General features: G+C 39.2%; 1 protein-coding gene across 1 annotated transcript in view; it reads right to left on the bottom strand.

Annotated features, from left to right (window-relative positions):
- The window catches only part of Rnf141 (ring finger protein 141), a 29,230-nt gene extending 20,912 nt beyond the window's left edge, over nucleotides 1-8,318 (bottom strand). The window contains exon 1 of the mRNA XM_003465695.5: nucleotides 8,181-8,318. The gene's annotated coding sequence lies outside the window, so the exon portion shown is untranslated. The remainder of the gene's footprint in view (nucleotides 1-8,180) is intronic.
- Nucleotides 8,319-12,946: the final 4,628 nt, after the last annotated feature.

The following is a 12,946-nucleotide window of genomic DNA, read 5'->3' as shown; positions in this document are numbered from 1 at the left end:
TCTGGAAAGGAAACAAAATGATTCATTCTAAGATAGCATAGCTTGATGACAGCACTGTACAACATAATGTGTTCAAATATTTGAGGAGCTGTCATGTGGAAGAAGAAGTAAGACCCATGTTCCATGTTACAAAGAACAGAACGGTCAATAATGTAAGTTAGGCGGCTTTCAGTTTAATGTAAGAATGCCTTACCATCTAGAAGTAGAGAGGGATGTTGTAATGTGCACAGATTCTCTCTCATTGATATACGATTTTTTTTTTTTTTTTTTTGGTACCCAGGATCAAACTTCTGACCTTGCACTTACCAAGCAGGTACTTGAAGCACTGAGCTAAATCCCCAGCCCCTGGAAATGTTTAAAAGGTTCATCTTGAGAGTGGAATCAAATTTTTTGCCTGAGTGGGAAGTAGTTAATCTCTAACCTATTTTACTTCCCAAATTAAAGTTAAGCTTCTTCAACTTTCCTGTATCAACTCAATCAAAATCCAGTAAAAATATTTTTCCCCAGTAAGATTCTTATCAATCAGACTGAAGTACACCACAATAGTTTACAAAGAAAAAAATCAAATTGTAGAAATACAATCTCAATATTTAATGCAAACATATAATGAAAATCTAATCAATATATGTAGGAAAGGTAAAATTTCTCTCCTATTCTCTTAGAGTTCCAGTGGGACCTAAGCCTTAGTAGAAGACAAAAGCAGAGAGATTTAATTTCATATTTTTACATACATAGTACATGGATGTCCTCACAAGAAAAATAAGACAAAAGGAGGCAGGCCTGAGAGCTAGCTTGAACAAACAGTAATAAATTGTGAAAACATGACTAGATGAGGTTTGGAAAAGTGACTAGGAAAATAAGAATTACTTAAGGAAGCTGGACGCGGTGGCACACACCTGAGACAGGAAGATTGCCATGGGTTCGAGGCCAGCCTGAACTACGAAGTAAGCTCAAGGCCAGCCTGAACCATATAATGAAACTGCCTCAAAAAACGACCAAAAAAAAAAAAAAAAAAAAAAAAAAAAAGAAATTACTTGAGGAAGGTTTGTACCAATTCTTCTTGGCCTCAACTGCTTAGCTCTAAGAATGTCTTCCTTCCATGTGGAAGGGTTTTTTTTTTTTTTTTTTTTTTTTTTTGGTACTGGGGATTGAACTCATTGACCTTATGCTTGCCAGGTAGGCCCTTATGTCACTAAGCTAAATACCTGGCTCTCATATGGAAACTTTACCTCTTGCTTTTGGGAAAAGAAATAAAAGCAGAGTGTACTTCTTATATTGCTACTTTTTAAAATATGTGTAACTCAAAACAACTCTTGTGTCAAAGTGGCATAACTTGGGATGGCTTAATTTAGGATGACCACCCTCCATTGCTCTCTGAAACCGTATTTTAAAAAGGAGTCTTGAGACCAAGTACGGCAGTGCATACTAGTAATCCCAGCACTTAGTAGGATGAGGCAGGAGGACTGCTGTGAGTTCGAGGCCAGCTGGGGTTACAAAGTGAGTTCAGGGCCAACCTGAATGGCATAGTGAAACCCTATCTCAAAAAGATAGACAGAGAAATAGAGACTTGGTTGCTGATTTATTCATTAGAAAATGTTTCTTTTGGCATGTTTTGGTGTGGTACCTAATTTTAAATGATATTTTATTATGTGAGGATACATTTTAGTTTTTTTTCCTATAATTGCACTTAGTATTCAGGAAACCTCATTACTGACTCCTTGAATTGAAAACTACATTACTGGACTTCCGGGAGAACATGGTGGATAGATAGCAACAGCTAAGGAGGCTCTCTGAGATACCCCGCTTAGAATCTAGGAATGGGGCGGTACGAGGAGTCCTAACCAAGGGGAGATATACCCTGCCGATCCAGGAATGAACTAAGCTAAGAGAAAGCAACTGGAAATAATCCCAGTGCTATAACAGGAACAGATAAAATCGCAGCCTGGAAGCTGGTTCCCGCGCCATTGGAAGCCGCGATTTGAATTTCCTACTACCACTGCTGCGTCCAAATTGGGAGGGAAGGGAGACACATGAAAACTCTGAGTGGGAATCGGCAAACAGAGTTGAGAACAGGACTGGCAGGGAGACCTCCATCGACCTGCGGTGAGCAGGCGGAACAGGGACCCTTCCATAGAGTAGGAGGCTTCAGCAAAGGACATACTGGGACCGGGCAGACTTGCTGGAACAACATGCTGCCGCAACTTTAGCCACATATTCCCCTGTCAAGTGGGATTGGTGGGGAGTGCCTGGCCTGGGTGACGCTGCTAAGACCCAGTAGGCTAGCCCAAACCAGGTCCCAGTGCCTGGAGGTGCACCCTAGCAGTGAAGCCTTTGGTAGGTTGACCTGGAGGGGCGGGCCCAGCAGAGGCTGCCCAGGTCTGTATCTCCCTAGTACACTGCAGTGGGCGGGAACACCTAGCCGGCGGATTCAAACAAACTGTAACTGAAAAAGAGAAAAAAAAAAAAAAAAAAACTGGGCCTCCTATATTCGCTTGTATGGAAGGAACAAAACGTATGGGAAGAGAAAGCAACAAGAAAGGGTCCTCAGTCCCCAATCCTGAGAACACTGATCCAGGAAAGGTGAATGCAAAGGAGAATGAGGACGGAAAACATGCAATATCAGACACGGCACCAATATCTCCAGAGCCTCATAGACGAGTTCAAAAGAGAAGTATTTAACGAAATAAAGCAAGATATAAGTAGAATAGTTAGAGAAATGCTAAGCACCGCCCAAGAAAAAACAGATGGTGGAATGGAAGAACAGAACAAAAGGGGAGAATTGTTTGATGGAGAAAATAGAGAAAACATAGAAAACGTGAAGCAGGTTCAAAGAGATTACCAGGAAACTAAAAACTCTATCGAAAGCTGGCATAACAGCTTGAAAGAAACTAAGGATAGGTTATCTGAACTGGAGGGCAGATTTGTAATGTGGGAGCATGAAATGAAAAACTTATTAAAAATAACAAGAAAACAAACAGCAGTAATACAAAGGCTAGAAGATGATAAGAGGATCTATAACTTAAGAATTAAGAACATAAAAGAAGAAGTATGGACACAAACAGATGGCCTACAAAAGCTATTCACAGAAATAATCCAAGAGAATTTCCCTAATTTAGCCAAAGGTAAAGATACTCAGATGTATGAGGCATACAGGTCCCCAGCCACCTACAACCCAAACAGAGCTACACCCAGGCATGTAATAATCAAAATTCCAGAAATCCAATATAAGAAAGAATACTAAAAGCCGTCAGAGACAAGAAACAGATCACTTACAAAGGAACACCCATCAGAATTACACCAGACTTCTCGGCACAAACCATCAAATCACGAAGAGCGTGGGGGGAAACAATTCAAGCTTTGAAAGATAATAACCTCCAGCCAAGATTGATATATCCTGCACAACTGTCCCTGGAAATTGATGGAAAAACAAGGTGCTTCCAGGATAAAGAGGAACTAAGGGAATATGCAACCACCAATTCAACTCTACAGAGATTACTGCAGGATATTCTAAAAAAGGAAAATACCAAGACTTCACAAACAGTGGCAGAGAGGCCACAATGAATGGAGCAGAAAGAGAAATGAAGAAGACAAACTGACAACAAACGGCAGAAAAAGAGCTCAACAGAAATGAGGTAGAGAAGATTGGATGGTAGGAACAGCTATTTTGGAGAAAACAAGACATCATAATAGCTAGTGCTGATTTAGTATCATCTTATTTTGAAGTCCCATCAAGCTTTTATTCTTCTGTCTCCATCGGTCTTAACAGGTTGTATCTTATTGGATTTTATTATATGTGGTAATATAAGCAAAAACTTTTATAGACAAGGAGATTATACAGAAACCATTGTTCATTTTCTGATAGTTGGTTCTAAATGCCCTGTAATACTGTCATTCTCTTGAATGGTTTTACATTGTCTTGATATGTTTGGTGCTACAGTATATGAAGTTATACTCAAAGATTTCAAGGAAAGAGACACTATGGTAACTACTTTTATGTCAGGATATATTGTGGTGAAACACTATTTTGCTTAAATGATTATGTTTTGACCTGTGCTGTTTTGTTGTTATGCCCTCTTTTATCTCAATCTCCTTTTTTAAATTATTTACTTTTTTATCTTTTTAATTAAGAGAAAAATAAATAAAAATAGCAGGATACATTATAGTAACCTACTTTGATTTCCTATTAACTTGATTTGAAACCCTGTATTGCCCTCACTATCTTGTTTTGACTGATTTTTCTCTATTCTGCTCTGCTTGATAGTACCAAGTTCAAAAGTATAGGCAACAACTATGAAGACAGTAAGATTCATTATGACACCCATTCTGCTTGACTATTATCTTCTTTTAAAGTCCTGTAATGTCTTCAATGCTTTGGTTTTATTCTTTACTCTTTTGCTCAATTTTATTAACTGATGATATAGGCAATTCTTTTTAAGATAGCAAGAGGCAGTATGGTAACCATTGTTGATCACCTTGTATTTTGTTTTTACATTACTTATTATGTCCATCCTTTTGATTTGACTGACTCTGTTCTGTTATGTCACATTTGGTTTTATTCTCTTCAAAAAAAAGTAGTAAGAACTGTGGGAGTAATAAAACCCAAAATGTGTAATTGTTATTGTACAAAAGAAAGGAAAAGAAAGTCCTCTAAAGGATATAACTGCATATATATTTAAGTGTATAGGATAGATAATCATATTACTGAGTTTTGTTGGATCATTGAACAAAACTGTTTCCAGTCTCACTGTTTGAAAGTCCACTTTATATGCTTTAATTTTGTAACTTGAACAACTATTTCTAAGATAACAATATGTAATCTATTAACTAGTGAATTCCCATTGTTTATTCTTTCTGAAATTCTGTATAACTTGTACCCTTTTTCTGTTTTTTTTTTCCTCCTTAAATAAAATTTAAAAAAAAAGGTAACATTATGTAGAGACTACTTAAGAGCAGAAACAGTGGTTCTCAACCTGGTTCAGAAGGAAGAGTCTTAAATTTATAGCTTATTTTGGAAACAAGATATTGATAAATATTATCATTCATCACTAATGTAAAAACACAACTTGTATATAACATAAAGTAAAACCAAGAGTACAAATTCACAAAAACAACCTGTTAATGCCACCCTTTAGTCACCTGCCACAACTTTTTCAGTTTTGCTTTGGTGACTACACATTTTTCTGTCATAGCACATATCACCAATTGTCATCTGCCCACTCTTCTCCATAAATGATTTTCCTCAGGCTATTTAGCTGTCTATTCTCTTCTGGAAGCTACATAGGGATATAATGTTTCCTGAATAAATATGGGGTGGGGGGTTTGTGTTTTAAAATTTTAGATAGAAAAAAATAAGAAATAACAGTAAAAGTTTCAAAACAGGCTAGTAGGAGTAACAATAATCAACACATTGTATATTATTATATTCACAGTACTTGTTCAGAGTACAAGATATAGGCATGAAACACTGTCCAGAAAATTACTAGCACAAAACTTTCCCTCAATGAACCAAGAGAAACCAGCTGTATAACTATCTCAACTGTCTTGTGTTTATATTATTTTTTCCTTTCCCCTTTCTCCCATCAAAGTTTTTCTTTTCTTTTTTCTTTTTATGGGCTTTTTGAGACAGGTTCTCACTATGCAGTTCAGGCTGGACTTGAGCTCACTTTGTAGCCCAGGCTGGTCTCAAACTCACAAAGATTCTCCTGCCTCAGCCTCCCGAATTCGGGGATTATAGGCGTAACCCACCATGACCAGCTAGTTTTTCTTTTCTTTTGAACAGTTTCTTGACAACTTTTGGGTTACAATTCGCTTGGAATTTTCTGACTCATTTGTTCAGTTATCTATTAGCACTTACACAGAGGGTAGGAGAAGTTAACGGAAGAAGAAATGTAAAATTATAAAAACTAATTATTAATGTTTATGGAAATCATGAAATACTTGATATTAATTAATCATATGGAACAATAGTATATCCCATAGAACAGTTTGCAAACCACATAAAATCCAGCAAAAGACAAACAGTAAAGCTTTCCTAAAAACAAAACAAAACAAAACAAAACAAAAAAAACCCTAGCAGCTCTCAAATTACTGTGCCACCTAGAACATAGTCCTTTCTAGCAAGATAGAAATATGTTTTCAAAAAAAACATTTGAAAGATTTTCTGAATAAAGAACTGTTATTTCAAAACTTACAAGAACATCAAGGATTCCAAAAATGCCACATTTTCAGTGGGTGGTGAACACAGTTATCACTTTTTTTTTTTAAACAAATGAATTGTTAAAGTCAAAATATTCCTTATAAAAATACATCAATCACTGATGGATAATTGGCAACCCACCAAACAAGCAAGCAAACAAACCCCACAAAAAAAAATCTCTGAAAATTTAAATTGTAATTTTTCATAAAAGGATTTAAGTAAAATTGAAAAGGCTACAAGTGCTATAGAATAAGTAGCTAACAAGTATTTAGAAATTCTAACATCCATTCTCCAACAAATTTTGTGTCAAATTCACTTATAAAAACAATGTGTCATAGCTGGGGGTGGTGGTATGCCTGCAATCCCAGCACTTGGGAGGCTGAGGCAGGAGGATTGTTGAGAGTTCAAGACCAGCCTTTCTCAAAAAAAAAAAAAAAAAAATATATATATATATATAATATATATATTTATACATATATAAATGTGTCTAGGTGAAATTATTAACTACTTTCTTATCAATTTTTAACTTGAGTAACCCAGGTTAAGTACGACAACTATGTCCTTAAAGGTATTTATTACTCCCTACTTACTCAAACTGCGGCTTGAGTAGGTATCAAGGAGATTAATACAGTTAGATATAGAGTGTAACAAATAGGTTGTTCTTCAAAAATCGTATCAAAAGATTAACATAGAAGTACATTAGGAAATAGATGGATTTCTAATAGCATTAGTGTGTGTACAAAACACTTTTTAAATATTTAGAAAAAACGCACTAAACTTGTAAACTTCTCTTTGGACATTCTTTTCAGGTCAAGAAGGGGAAGGAAGTGTGTGTTTGGATAATAACTAAGAAGGATCAAATATAAAATTCATTGATATCAAATGACGAAGAATTAACATTTTAAAAACATACATACATATTCGGGAGGAAAATATTTTCAATCTAAAGCCAAGCAACATAAAAAAAGAAAAATTCATACTACTTTTGAGCTGTGAATTATGCAAGCATCACTTCTCAGAGGGGTGCCTTTCATATAAAGGTGACCAATTCTGGATTATTCGCTGATTGGCAGCTCCCAATTTATTCTGGCCCAGCCAGAATAAATGTTCACTTCATGGCAACAAAAATGGGTGGGGCTGAATGGCAATCGTTCTTTATAAGGGAGAAGAGGGAATTATAAACAATTAGACGTGTTATTGCTAGAGGGAAGAAATAGCATGCCTGACAACGCAAAAACAGACGCGAATCATAATCACTGCCATTTAATTAATAAGGGGGCAGGGGATAAACTTCAACAATAGTAAATCCACATTTTGTAACACAAGAGAAAGAGCGGAAGAAATAGTTTCAAAAGATAACAAAGTTTCCTCTCCTCAGTAACCTCTACAATTGCAATTAACAAGTAAACGTTTTTTCTCAGCCAGATCTGAGCTGGTTAGCAGCCAGTTTGACAAGCGACGGCCCTGGGCAAGAGTGGGAGCCTACGCCAATTTGGCAGTATACAGTGGCCTAAGGAGGCCGACTGGACCTTTCTGAACTGGAGCCCCAGGCAAAAGGTTTTTCCTCTGGAGGGTCGGGTCCCGCTGGGTGGCAACCACCCCGCACTCGGCCCAGCGTCGCCGCCTGGTCCCTCCTCCGGCAACCTGCAGTTTCAACCCTAAATTCTGCGGCCCACGGACTGCGCCGGCGGCAATATTCAAAGCGCGGTTTTAGGCTCTTAGGAGCTACGGCTCCCACCCCGACTCCCCGCTTCCCAGAAGCACCCCCAAAGGGGGACCCACCGCCGCCCCTGGCTAGTGTGAAGCCGCCGGACGGAGACAGTGCCTCCGGCGGGGCCTCCCACGGCAGCCCGCGCCCTGAACCGCGGCCCGGAAAGGGAAGCCGGGCTGGAAGCCAAGGCCCGGCCGCGGTTTCTACTCAAGGGTCCAGGGTCTGGACAGTTTAACGAAGGACATGGCGGGAGGACAGCGCTGCGGAGCTCACCACAGGCTCAAGGCATCGTGGTCCCTGCAGCAGCGACGCTGCTCCACCAGCCGCTCAGGAACGCCGCTGGAAGCGGCTCGACGGGCGACACTGTCGCGCCTCAGTGACGCAACGCCCTGTCTCTAGGCGCGTTGCCTGGCAACGGCCCTCCGCCTTGCTCCCTGCGTTGAGCCCCGCCTCACGCCCCGCCTCGCTTCTCCCTGCGCCTTGCCTAAGTACAGCAAAGGACTTAGCTCCCAGGGTTTTTGAGAGCCTAGGCCTGGTGGTCTAGGCCGAGCGCCAGACTGTTCTGAACAGCTCTTGCCTGTCCTTGAGGCCTTACTCTAAAGCTGGTTTGGACAAAGGTTGAATCCCAAGCCACTCGTTAAGCCTCCAATCTCTCTTTGGTCCTAGTGATGCGAAAATTATCTTGTTTCACTGTTATAAAATGGAATCGGATGGACTATGGTTACCTAGCGGGTTACTAGGTATAAAAGAATTTGGAAAGTGGCTAGCACAGGGTCCCAAATGGTAAGCTTTAATAAATGATAGTTGCAGTTATTATATGAACACATGTTGGCGATTTTATTGTTTTCAGGGGCATTTTAGTTAATAATTGCTGTTAGGCATCTGTCTTGTTCCAAGTACTGCACTAAGACATTGCTCTTTTTTAAGTAGTTTGCTTAAAGTTACACAGCCACAAAACAGCAGAGCAAAGATTTAAACCAAGGTCTAACTGACACTAATATCTCCATTCTTAGCAGCTAAACTAAATTGCTAAATTAAACTTATATTTTGGACATCCATAGCCAGCCATCTTATACGAGTCATTTTGATACAGGAAAAACAACGATGTCAAACGTGTTGAGTTCGTGATTCCACAACACTAAGGAGTTAAGTCGTAAATCAAAGAAATAAGAGCTTTATTGGAAACAAGGAGGAGAGAATCCTAGAGCTCCTAGATTTTTAGCAGGGGCTCCCAAGTAGGGTGACCTCTGAGGCCCTTTGTAAGGGTAATTATAGGATAAAGTCACCGTGTGGGTACAACTACTATGAACACATAGGATTACAAGTACTGCTGCTTAGCTAATATTGGTCAAATAGGGAAATGTTTTGGGAAGGGATGGGTCTAGATGTTCTGCTCACCCACCGGAGCAACTGATGCCTATCTGAACTTCTAGACCAAGTGGTGCTAATCACAGTATAATTTCAAGTTATTGCTTTTATCCCTGAGGGAGGCAGCGTAGGCCTGGACATTGCATGTCTATCTCAGGGGCTGGCCTTTAGATGTACCTCCAGCCATAATTCTGATGTTTTTATTTTTGCTGACTTCCTTGAGAACCCAGTCTTTCTCTTGACTGTATATTAATTTCCACCTAACTTAACTGTCTATAATTGATGGAGAACACTACAAAGCAGCTCTGAGTAGGATTTAAAATTAACCAATTAGCTTTGTATGTTTAATGTGTGACTCTGTCCAAGGATTCGACCTCCTGTCTGGAGATGGGCAGTGGACTCATAGTGAAACTCTATGGGTCACTGGTCCCTGCTGAGGCCTGTGATGTCATGAGGCCTGCAAGGACAGGATAAAGTCACAGCTTAGGACTGCCAGACTCTAATTCCAATTAACTAAATAAAAACTGTAGCTGCAGGGTTTCACTCCTGTACTAAAAGTCAACCTGGATACTTTCTCCTAAGGTAGTTCCCCTAACAACATAAAATATTTCTCCCAAATTAATGGGTAAAATAATTCTCCTAAATTAACATAATCTGTTACTTGGAAAAATCCTTGAACCACTGCCACGGTCCTGTTCAGTTTACTCCATTTTACACACTCTTTCCTTATTTGAAAATCAAATAAATATGGGTTGCCCAGTGAAGTTCTTTATCTAAGCCCCTAGAATCTTGAATTCTGCTAGAGATTTTGATCCTCCTGGAGCCCTAAAACGGTACTGTTACAGGCAGCTGAGCTAGTTAGAAATATTGTAGGCAGTCAGACAGGGCGAGGCCCTCAAAGAAACTGGCACAGAGGACAAGGTGTCTGATGACCTTGGAGGAGACACACACCTATTGCTGTGGGCCAGATCTCAGGACAGAAAGCAAAACAAATGCAACCATACCCTTAAGTATAATCCTGAGGGATAAAGTCTGGGTCACTTTGAGAAGTCAGGAAGTCGCCATTGTTGTACTCTAAGAAAATAGCTTCCTTATATGTGTATTATAACAAAACCGGAAACACGGCTTATGTATGTGTTTTCCTTTTCCCTTTGGATGACCTAATTGATACGTTAAGCAATGCTCTCCTCTGTAAAGAATTATAAAACCTTACCTAATTGATATGTTAACCATTGTTGCCCTCTACGTAACAGAAGTGGGGTTGTTATGTTATGTTAACAAGGGTTGTTAATCACTGTTAGGCGCCTCTATTCTCCGATAAAGAGCTAAAGAAAACTAGGATGGCCCTCTAATTTACACTTGTTTGAAGTAACTTGCTTGTGTGCAGGGAGATTTGCTTATTAGCATAACCCTTTACCTGACCTTGATCCCCCCTCCCCAGAAAGAAAGAAAAACATAACCTCCGTTTTCTGTTCTGTATGGCCCCTTATTGCCTCCCCTCTCCCCTTACCTATCTATCTAGGCTAGGCCATAAAGATTTTGGGTTTCTGGTGGCCTCTTCCTGACCTGGCGGTGGTCTGTCATAAAATGTGCCTTAGCTTCAAAGAAATTACAGGAAAATGTTGTGGCTTAACCCTAATGCACCAAAAGGGTTAAGTTCCAAATCCTTATGAAGGCTTAAGCTTCAGCTTCTTGTAACTTTCGACCCCTTCCCACCTGTTAGTGTTAACGAGCTGTCCTGAGATAATTAGCTTTCTACTTTCTTCTCCAAATGCTATTGCAGATAATTCTTATCTGAAGGATGGGAGTAACTCAAAAGGTGCCAAAGGCTCCCGAGGTTGTCAGAACTAAGTGGACAGCTGTACAGTTTCCAGACTCGGGTCAACAAGTTTGATGGCTCTGCAGGTTTCTTTGTTTCTCCCCCCCCCCGCCATTTTCCTCCAGCCTCTTTTTAAAGTCCTCCCTTCAGTCTCTGGCACGCAGTTTCCAAATTGGCTCCCAGAGACTTGTCACCAGGCCTGGTCTAATAAAGCCTTTGCTACCTAAATTTAGGTCTCTTGCTTCCTTGGATTTTATACTGGGGTCTGAGTTATTACAGCCATTCCAATCCCTAGGGAAGAGTCACTGATCCATAAAGAATGCTTGTCTGCTATGTGGTTTGCTTCCCCATTTGTTCCCAATATGATCAGTTTTGCCTGAACTATTAATCTTATTGGCTAAACATAGCTCTGTCCTACCTCATGCCCATCTACCTTGCAAATTCTCAGTTTTCCCCAATTTTAGATCTGCCTTACCTCATGATTTTACTCTATAAAAAGCCCAAGAAAAGACAGTCTTTGGCAACCCACTCAGAACCCCTTCTATCTCTCAGACAGAAGCTTTCTTTCTCTCAATAAATATATTCTGCTCTTAACCCCTACTGTTACCAAAATTCACTCTTCAATTTTAGAGAACACAAACTCATAATGGGACATCTAGCAAGTTGGTAGTTTCTTCCCACTATATCATAGGGAGTTAAGTTTTTTTATTAAAAAAATTAAAAGAAAGGAGATTAAGATAAAAGAGGACATAACAACATAATAACACAGGTCAGAACAGAACAATTTAAGCAACATAGTGTTTCACCACAAGATAACCTGACATAACAGTAGCTACCATAGTGTCTCTTTCCTTGAAATATTTGAGTATAACTTCGTATATTATAGCATCAAACACAACATAACAGTGTAAAACCATTCATTCAAGAGAATGAAAGTATTACAGAACCAACTAACAGAAAACGAACAATGGTTAGTTATTATATTATCCCCCAACTAACAGAAAACGAACAATGGTTAGTTATTATATTATAACAATGGTTAGTTATTATATTATAATAACTAACAATGGTTAGTTATTATATTATAACAATGGTTAGTTATTATATTATATTATATTATAATATTATATTATATTATATTGTCCATAAAAAATTTTTGTTTGTACTATCACCTATAATAAAATCCAATAAGATACATGATAAAAACCGATGGAGACAGAAGAACAAAAGCTTCATGGGACTTCAAAATAAGATGATATTATATAAGCACTAGCTATTATATTGTCTTGTTTTCTTCAAAATAACTATTCATACCATCACAGGCAATAAAATCAAACAACCCAGGATAGAACCATTCCAATTAATAAAAACAGTATAAGCCTTCAAAGCAATATAATGGGGAATCATGTTTACCACATACTTTTATGTATTCTTACCATTTCTTACACTAGGGAAACTATTCGGTATTTATGCATGTGAGTTTAATTTATTTCGCTTATGAATATGGTCTCTGAAAGAGTTTTGGCCCAAGCCAGACACTGTAGCTGGAAAAGCCTCAGCCAGAACCAAGGAGCTCCATCTCCCCCACCCCTAGAAATTTACCTATGGCGCCAAACAAAGACCAATGAGCTACTTGTGCATCCCCAATGCCCCCTTAGGTTCCACCCCAAACCTAGACTACTTATATGCTTCTACTCCACGTGTTCCACGGAGAGATTGCTGACCAAGGGGGGGGGGATGCCACGCCCCAGGGGATCAGGGGTGTCTCTCCCCGCATTCTCAAAATAAAGGTCATTTATATTTCATACTTCTTATCTTTTCATCTGCCGCAGGTCCCCCACAGTTCTATCAG

Source organism: Cavia porcellus, unplaced genomic scaffold (assembly GCF_034190915.1).
Source record: "Cavia porcellus strain 051 isolate PalLab524CR breed Dunkin Hartley unplaced genomic scaffold, mCavPor4.1 scaffold_6, whole genome shotgun sequence".
Taxonomy (NCBI): domain Eukaryota; kingdom Metazoa; phylum Chordata; class Mammalia; order Rodentia; family Caviidae; genus Cavia; species Cavia porcellus.
This window is presented reverse-complemented; position numbering and strand designations above follow the sequence as displayed.